The 9,451-nt window shown below is 39.6% G+C and overlaps 1 protein-coding gene across 1 annotated transcript in view; it reads right to left on the reverse strand.

The window, feature by feature from the left end:
• The window catches only part of LOC105825827 (galectin-3-like), a 28,505-nt gene extending 24,182 nt beyond the window's left edge, over nucleotides 1-4,323 (reverse strand). Inside the window, exon 1 of the mRNA XM_012663730.1 lies at nucleotides 4,297-4,323. The gene's annotated coding sequence lies outside the window, so the exon portion shown is untranslated. The remainder of the gene's footprint in view (nucleotides 1-4,296) is intronic.
• Nucleotides 4,324-9,451: the final 5,128 nt, after the last annotated feature.

Consider the following 9,451-nt stretch of genomic DNA (forward strand, 5'->3'; position numbering starts at 1 on the left):
ATTTCATAGCTAAATTTCTCACGTTACATTCTCTCCTATCTTCATTCGCACAACAAATGTTTTCTTGGCATTTATTAGGGATGCAATAGAGTGAACACATGACAAAACCCTCAAGGAATTAACATTCTGGTAGTGAGACAATAAATCATAGTCATAATAAGTAAATTATATGTTAAAATAGAATATGTTTCAAGAAGGTACTGCCAAGGGGGAAAACAGACTTGGGGAAGGGAGGTTGGAAGTGCAGAGAAAGAGGGGCAGTTTTAACTAGGGTGGTCAGTATACTTCCTTAAGAAGGTGATGTGTGAGAAAAGATTCCAAGGAGGTGAGGAAGGTAGGTGTGCACAGGAAACAGCCAATGCAAATCCTAAGGCAAGCGTATGCCTAGCTGATTAACACCACCACCACTACCTAACAAATAAGCAAACATGTCAGCCATTGCTGTCAGTTTCTTAACAATGTATCCCTCTCCCCCGACCCAAAAAAATCTGTGCTAACCAAGAAAAAAATTCGTTCATTCAACAAACGTTTACTGAACAACAACCATGTACTAGGTAACACCCTCAGTGCTAAGGACACAGAAAAGAACATGACAGGCACCGGTTTCTATTGTAAAGCCATAAAGACCTCAGGAAAGGGCCTGAGGTTGACTACAAAGCCTATTTAATAGTATAAGAAATACTTTTTTTCTCAATAAGCTCTTTGGCGTATTGAGCCTTCACTGCTTTTTTTTTTTTTTAAATAGCGCAGATTTACACAAATTTGACCTCTAAATAAGTGGGATGATACTGTACTGAAAGTATCTCAAAATCTCTATCTTTAGATCATAGATAGCTGGCTCTTCTTAAGTTTCTTTACCTAAAGAAATGACAATTTCAAAAGTACAGCAGGGCACGTTGGCTCACCCTGTAATTGCAGCACTGGGAGGCTGAGGTAGAAAGATCCTATAAGGCCAGGAGTTCAAGACCAGCCTGGCCAACAAAGCAAAACCCTGTCTCTACAAAACACTTAAACATTAGCCAGGTTTGGGGGCTCATGCCTGTAGTCCCAGCTACTCAGGAGGCTGAGGCAGAAGGATCGCTTGACTCTAGGAGTTCGAGGCTACAGTGAGCTATGATTATGCCACTATACTTCAGCCTTGGCAACACAGTGAGACCTTGCCCCACCCCCCACCCAAAAAAACCAGTATTGATTACTTTCTTTTCCCCCATTAGGTTAAAGGATACTCTAAGATTAATTGAAAACACATTTCTACATGTTAAGGAATGTATGTGAGAGAAAACAGAACAAGAAATATTAATGCTACGTTAACCTTATAGCCTAACTTACTTTTTTTATTTTTTTGAGACAGAGTCTTATTGTGTTGTCCAGGCTAGAGTGCCGTGGCGTCAGCCTAGCTCACAGCAACCTCAAACTCCTGGGCTCAAGCGATCCTCCTGACTCAGCCTCCCGGAGTGCTAGGATTATAGGCATGAACCACCACGCCCAGTCTAACTTACTTTTTCATAAAGATAATTCCTGAAAAACACATTACGCCCTTGTCTTGCTGTCAGGTAACTGTGAAGTATTTGAGTAAAAGAGTTTCTCTTCTAACCTTAACCATCAGTCTCCCCTGAGGATTGGACTAAATAAAATGAAAACATGCTTCACCGGACTCAGCATTACATTAGCTACCTGTGTCATCCATGTTTTCAAGGCATCGTCGGTACCTTAAGGGTAGAAGTACTCTCTCTCTCTACCTAAATGTCCTATCGGGCAAATTAAGAACTACCCTAGAAGATTAGCAAATATAAAAACTGTGTCAGCAAGGATGTGAAAAAATCGTTGTGCTGTACAACTGCAAATACTCTGACCCAGGAGTTCCACTTCGAAGAATTTATTGAACAAAAGAACATAGGAACAAGGTTATTCACTGCAGCATTGTCTGTAATAGAAAAAAGACAATGAAAACTACATTTCCTAACCTCCCTTGCATTCAGATGGAACTATAACACTAAATTCTAGCAAATCAAACATAATTCAAAGTGCTGTGAAGTGGCAGTTTCTAGAAACCTTCCTTTAAAAAGGCTAGGTGGGCCAGGCGTGGTGGCTCACGCCTGTAATCCTAGCACTCTGGGAGGCCGAGGCGGGTGGATCGCTCAAAGGTCAGGAGTTCGAGACCAGCCTGAGCAAGAGTGAGACCCCCGTCTCTACAAAAAAATAGAAAGAAATGATCTGGACAACTAAAAATATATATATATAGAAAAAATAAGCCAGGCATGGTGGCGCATGTCCGTAGTCCCAGCTACTCGGGAGGCTGAGGCAGAAGGACTGCCTGAGCCCAGGAGTTTGAGGTTGCTTTGCGCTAGGCTCACGCCACGGCACTCACTCTAGCCCTGGCAACAAAGCGAGACTCTGTCTCAAAAAAAAAAAAAAAAGGCTAGGTGTAGCCTCTGCTCCTTCTTGCATCCCTCTGCTCAGATGTGCTGCAATAGCTGGAGACCCAGCTAGGTCAGTGAGGACACAGGCAACACACACAGCAGTAACAGTGTAGAAAAAGCCCAGACAATCAGAAATGTGATGGTGTGGGAGATGAAGATAGATTGCATGGCTATCTTGACTGTGGCATTTGTTATACAGGTACATACAACTGCCAGAATTCACTGGACCGTACGTTTAATATCTGTGCACTTTACTGTCTTTGTTATGTCTCAGTTTAAGGAGAGTAAAAAAAAAAGAATAATGCCACAAGTGCTATACGACCCCTAGACCACCTATCTGAACTTTTATAAGAGAAAAAAAATACTTTTTTAAGTCGTTGTGATTTTAGGTTTTCTATCTCAAATACATTCTTCATGCACCCATATGTCAAGAATTTAAAAATCTACCGTTTAATTAACAGTATGTAGAGTATGCTACCATATATACATATATGTGTGTGTGTGTATATATATATATTTTTAAGAGCAGCCAAGCATGGTGGCTGACATCTGTAATCCCAACACTTTGGGAGGCCAAAGTCAGAGGATCACTTGAGGCTAGGAGTTCAAGACCAGCCTGGGCAACATAGTGAGACCCTGTCTCTACAGAAAAATAATTTTTTTTTTTTTTTTTTTTTTTTTTGAGACAGAGTCTCACTCTTTTTTTTTTTTTTTTGAGACAGAGTCTCACTCTGTTGCCTGGGCTAGAGTGCCGTGGCATCATCTTAGCTCACAGCAACCTCAAACTCCTGGGCTCAAGCGATCCTACTGCCTCAGCCTCCCAAGTAGCTGGGACTACAGGCATGCGCCACCATGCCCGGCTAGTTTTTTCTATGTATTTTTAGTTGTCCGATTAATTTCTTTCTAATTTTTAGTAGAGACGGGGTCTTGCTCTTGCTCAGGCTGGTCTCGAACTCCTGAGCTCAAACAATCCGCCCGCTTCGGCCTCCCAGAGTGCTAGGATTACAGGCGTGAGCCACCGCACCAGGCCTCAGAAAAATAATTTTAAAAGTTAGCTGGGTGTGATGGTGGGCACCTATAGTCTCCCAGCTAATTGGGAAGCTCGCACCACCCTCCAGGAACCTCCACCTATTCAGCTATGTGGAAGCCAGAGCAAGACCCTGTCTCTTATTTTAAAAAATTAAAGAAAGAAAGTAGGGAGACTAGAATATATACTAGAAGGTTAAGAAACTAATAACATGGGTTGCTTCCAGAAAACAAAGGTGGCTAGCTAAATCAAAAAGACCAACAAGCCTTTTTTCCTGATTAACTGAAGAAGTCATATAAAGCTTCTTTCTTTTACTAGAGGAGTACAGATTCTAAAGAGTTATAAATAGGATCATTTGAAAGTCTACAAATCACTTTAGAAATGAAAATAAAATGAGGATGTCTGATCTTAGGTCTTAGATGGTTTTCAAAACTATTTTAAAATATGCATATATAAACTCTTACGTTTTCATGGCATAAACAATGTAACAAGAGTTTCTCAAAATCTACCTACTTTTACTAAACCATTTAATTTTGCAGTCACCCAAGTCTTGGTCTGTATTTGTGTAGCTGTGATTAGTGTATACAATTTTATTCAATTTTCATGTACTTTTTTCTATTTAATACTAATAATTAAATTGCACAAAATAAAAAATGTTCCTTTACCTCAGAAATACCCATGAAATTTTGGATTTTCCTTTTTGAAAGCTGTTTTCTACACCAATGCCAAAAAATGACTATCCAGATCATAAGATAGAAGCCACCAAATATCAACTGATCCATCCCAATTAAAAACAATCTCTTAAGAGATAAATACTTTTAAAACCCATAAAGGAGACATCACTTACACCTTTCGGCTGACAGTACAGATAGAGCAGTCCTAGTCCAAAAATCCAAAATCCAAAACTTTCTGAGCACTGACATGACACCACAAATGAAAAATTGCACACCTCACTTCATGTGGCAGGTCGCAGTCAAACCACAGCACACAACAATGAAGGTGGCATTGTTAATGCTGCAGAAAAAATGCTGCTTTAGGAAAAACTCCTCAAACTGAGCTTCCCTCTAAACTCCACCACAATCAACACAGAAGATGACTTCTGTGACCAAAAACCCAGGTTTTCCCCACACACACCAAGCAGCAGACACCAGCTAAGTGTCCTCTAATTCAATTCTGACACTATCTACCTGGAGATAGCATCAGATCCAATAGGGTGAGGGCTCAGTCCCCAAAACTGCCCCCCATACACACCAGTTTCAAGTTCGGGAGTCCAGAGCTTCTTCTATAAAGGTTTCGATAATTTTTTATATTGGTTACATGTTAATGATATTTTGGATATATTGTATTAACATACCATTAAAATAATTTCATCTTTTTCCATTTTTTAATGTGGCTAACTAGAAAATTTTAAATTGCGTAACATGGCTCACATCATACAGTCGTCCCTCAGTATCCGTGGAAGACTGGTTCCAGGACCTCAATCTGTGGATGCTCAAGTCTCTTCTATAAAACAGTGTAGTCTTTGTATGTAACCTGGGCACATCTCCCGTATGCTTTAGATCATCTCTAGGTTACTTATAATACCTAAAACAAAGTAAAGGCCACATGAATAGTTGTTATACTGTATTGTTCAGAGAATAATGACAAGAAAAAATCTGTACATTTTAAGTACTAAAGAAATTTTTTCTTGAATATTTTTGATGGGTGGTTGGTTGAATCCACAGGTGCAGAACTCACAGGTTCAGAGGAACAAGTGTATTTCTATTAGACAACACTGCTCACATAGTTATCTCAACTTTTCTGACTCTCCCATTCCTATTATTTAAAACATTTTTAACATGTACCCACTAAAATGTGATATATATACATACACCACTGTACTAATACACTGTACATTCATGTAAAATGTATACAGTCAAAAAATGAGAAATATAAATAGAAGTTCTAATATTTTTCTCTTTGCAATCCAACGGACTATCCCATACACTCCACACTGGGGGCTTAAGATATTAGCAGAGAGATTAAATGGGAAAAGACAAATCCAAATGAAAGTTTCACTAAGATTTAATGACTGGTTGACTACCAGAACAAAGAAGAGACGATGGACTAAGGATGACATAATGGACACCTGTTACTCAGCATCCACTGCCTCCCATCATGCTGCTTAGGTAGGAACGATCCCAGCTCCAGAGGTAGGCCCAGGCTGGCTAAACCAATTAGCATATCCTATTTCTCTGGCCTTACTGATTGGTTCAGAAATGACAATGCAACCCAAAGTCAATGAGACACAAGAAGACATTTCTTGGGCTACTAGGAAGAGAAATTCTCTTCTGGCAGTCGTTCTTAAGTTGAGGCTCAAACCCTCCAAGGATTTATCGATAGAATTCAGTACAGCTCAAGAAAAAAAATTATATCTTTATTTTCACTAACCTCCAACTGTAATTTAGCACTTCCTTCTACTATGAACTCAGGCAACACACCACAATAGCATTAGCAATATCTGTTCACTCTGTCACCAGTAGAAATCAGGTATTTTCCTATTACATGCCCACTGGATACAGATACCTCCAAATAGTGATAATACTCATTACCACTTGGAAATTATCAGACTCACACTAAATCTTTTTAATAAAGAAGCAAATATCATTAACAATTTTAAAAATGTTTTTACAACGGTATTTTAATATAACTGGTTTTCTTTGTACAGTAGTCCTCTGTATTTTCCTCTAGACTTGACATCATGAGATGTAGGGCTTGAGCTGTCACACATACGTGCTGTGACCACAACAGGACCAACAGGCCACAGGGGCTGAGCTCATTACATAAAGAGAAAGATGAGGTCTGGTCACATAAGTATAACTGGATCAAGCTTCACCTCTGCACTTTTTAATAGTGCAAGCCAGTGAATTTGACTTGGTTTTCTATTATACTAGCATAAAAAAATCTAAATTATATAATTGATTTCAACAGTTTCTATCTCAGAAAACAAATAATACCCATGTCTTTGGACAGAAACAGCAAACTTAGAAAACGCTTAACTTTGTCACATTGAGAGAATCTGAGAAAAATGAGTTCAGTTCTTCACAAACTGAGTGTACTGCTGACTCAATACTCACTCCAATCAAGTTTTCACGTGCATCTCCTGTTTTATATAGATAACACTAAGGTTTCACAGATGACCTATATACGTGGACAAGCAGATATACATATCTGCATCAGATACAGAGGGCAGAAAGAACATGAAATGACAGTTCTACCCAAAAAGCTAAACTTCCACTGAATATGGTGGCAGCTGCTTTCTGATTCAACAACATAGTCCTAGGGTTTATGGTGGCAGGAGCCCCTTGGCAGGCAAATTCTCCACTGTCATTTTGGGGTTTGTTCTTAGAAACTCAGTCTATCTGTTCATTCGGCCCACTCAATGTTTACATATCTTTCTCTCTCAATAAATCCTGTTTACTACAACTACTTAGAGCAAATGCTCTGCCACAGGTTCCTAAACAGTAAATACAAAGCAAACCAGAATATACAAAAGCAGTATCATCTCAGTAGTTAGTAACCTGACAAGAGTTAACAGTTTATGGATATAAATGTAGGCATGACTTGGGTAAAATTATCACTGAGAAGCCCTAAGAGGTAAGGGTTGGATTACAGGGAGCAATGATAGGTCAAAAAACAGAGCTTCAGGCCAGGCACGGTGGCTCACACATATAATCCCAGCACTCTGGGAAGCTGAGGCAGGAGGATCGCTTGAGGCCAGGAGTTTGAGACCAGCCTCAGCAACACGGTGAGACCCTATTACTATAAAAAATTGACAAATTAGCCAGGGGTACTGGTACAAACCTATGGTCCCAACTACTCAGGAGGCTGAAGGGGGAGGACCACTTGAGCCCAGGAGTTTGAGGCTGCAGTGAGCTATGATCACGTCACTTGCACTCCTGGACAAAAAAAGGAGCCTGTCTCAAAAAAAAAAAAAAAAAAACCTCTAGATAGTCTGAATCTGGAAGAAAAAGAACTGCCAGCAAAGCTGAGAATTTAGAGATAAGCAAAGAACCAAAGAGAAGCGAGAACTCAAAGAATGAAGGTCTTCTACACAACTGAATATCAAACATGACTAATAGGATAAAGATTTAACTAAAAGATCTGCTCTTCACATTACTTCCTTCCTCAAAAACTGTCACTGGGTATGAAATAATATTCAAACTCCTCCAAAATCTGGTCCCAACCTGGTTTGCTATTCTTTACACCAAAACTTCTACTCATATAGCCTTTAAAAAAAAAACCCTCTTCTCTGCATTCTTAAAGACTTGTCTTTGGTCAGGTGCTATTAATTGTCTGTTCAGGTGCTAGTAATACAATAAAATACCTTACACTGTGTAATTTATAAACAAGGGAAATTTATTGCTCACAGTTCTGAAAGCTGAGAAGTCCCAGATCAGGGCACTGGCAGATGCAGTGTTCTAGTGAGGGCCTGTTCCTCATAGATGGCACCTTCTTGCTGTGTCTTCACAGGATGGAAAGGACAAAGAGCTTCCTCAAGCCTCTTTTATAAGATCACTAATCCCATTCACAACCTAATCATCTCCTGAAGGCCCCACTTCTTAATACTATCACATTGGGGATTAAGTTTCAATATATAAATTTTGAGGGGACACGAACATTCAGACCATAGCAAGGGCCAATTCAATGCCCACCCAGAAAGCTTTCCCTGGCAGTCACAGTTGCTTCCTCTGAATTCATGTAACATTTATTTACCTCTCTTCAGACACCTAATTAAAACCCAAACTAAGCAGGGCAATGGTGGCACCCAATTGAGCCCAGAAGTTCAAGGCTGCAGTGTGCCATGATCATGGCTATGAACAGCCACCGCACTCCAGCCTGGGCAAGACCTCATCTCTTGAAAAAAATAAAAAAACACCAAACTAAATTATAAGCTTAAAGAGAACAGGGGCTATGTTCATTTCTTTATGCTCTAAATGCCTAGCATAATGCCACCCTAATGTCCTAACAAAGTAAGTACTTTAAACAAGCAGCTTCAGAAGAAACTGGTGGAGGTAAGATTGCAGGCAATTAAAAAGCTCAATGACTTGGAAGGTCCATGAAGGAACTTTTTGTCGTGATGGTAATGGTAATTAATGTTCTATACCCTGACAGGGATATGGGTTACACAGATGTATGAACCTGTCCAAACTAAGGGAATGGTATACAAAAGATCTGTACATTTTAGTACATAAAAACTTTACCTAAAAAATAAATAGTAATAGGCATGCTGAAGTGTCTAGGTGTAAAGTATACTTACTTTGAAATACAAGAAAAACATAAGATTGATGAATGCAAGAGGAACAGATAGACAGGTGGTAAAGTAGATCAATTACAGAATCTAGGTGAGGCGTATTTAGGTACTCAGCGTACAAACAATTCTTTCACCTTTTCTGTAACGCAAACGTTTTTACTTTAAAAATGTTAGAGAAAAAAAAGCAAAGACCAGAAATCAAGGCTGTGAGAGGCTTGTGTATTTCCCAAGTTCACCAATTAAAGAAAGGATTCACTCCAAAAAAAAAACAAAGTAAATACATGCCTGAGAGTGGAAGGAAAAGGAGAGCAGATATTTGGACTGTCCCTCTTTACTCGACCTCTAATTTTAGGCTGCCTACACTGGTTCTGACCTTGAGCATTTCTTCTTGCCTCAAAGAAAGTGCTACCTTCCTAAACTCCACTCATTCTAGGACAATCCAAAACTGTGCTGTCTAGGCTCTAGGCCCTTTGTCTGTCTTAGGCTATAATAATCTATTCCCTATTATTTTTAATGGAATTTCTAATACCATCTTACACCCAACCTTTATATAAGACCTCTGGCCAATCTGGCATAACATAAATGGTTCATCCTCTTGGCCCAATTCTAGCCTCTCAGAACCAGGGCCCTCCGTGGCAAGGGAATGTTAAAACAAAGGTTAACGGTCCTTGCAGCAAAGACATTTTACCTGTGTGTCACAGTTCCTGGCTG

The sequence above is a fragment of the Propithecus coquereli genome, unplaced genomic scaffold, assembly GCF_000956105.1.
Source record: "Propithecus coquereli isolate 6110/MARCELLA unplaced genomic scaffold, Pcoq_1.0 Scaffold83, whole genome shotgun sequence".
NCBI classification, from domain to species: Eukaryota; Metazoa; Chordata; class Mammalia; order Primates; family Indriidae; genus Propithecus; species Propithecus coquereli.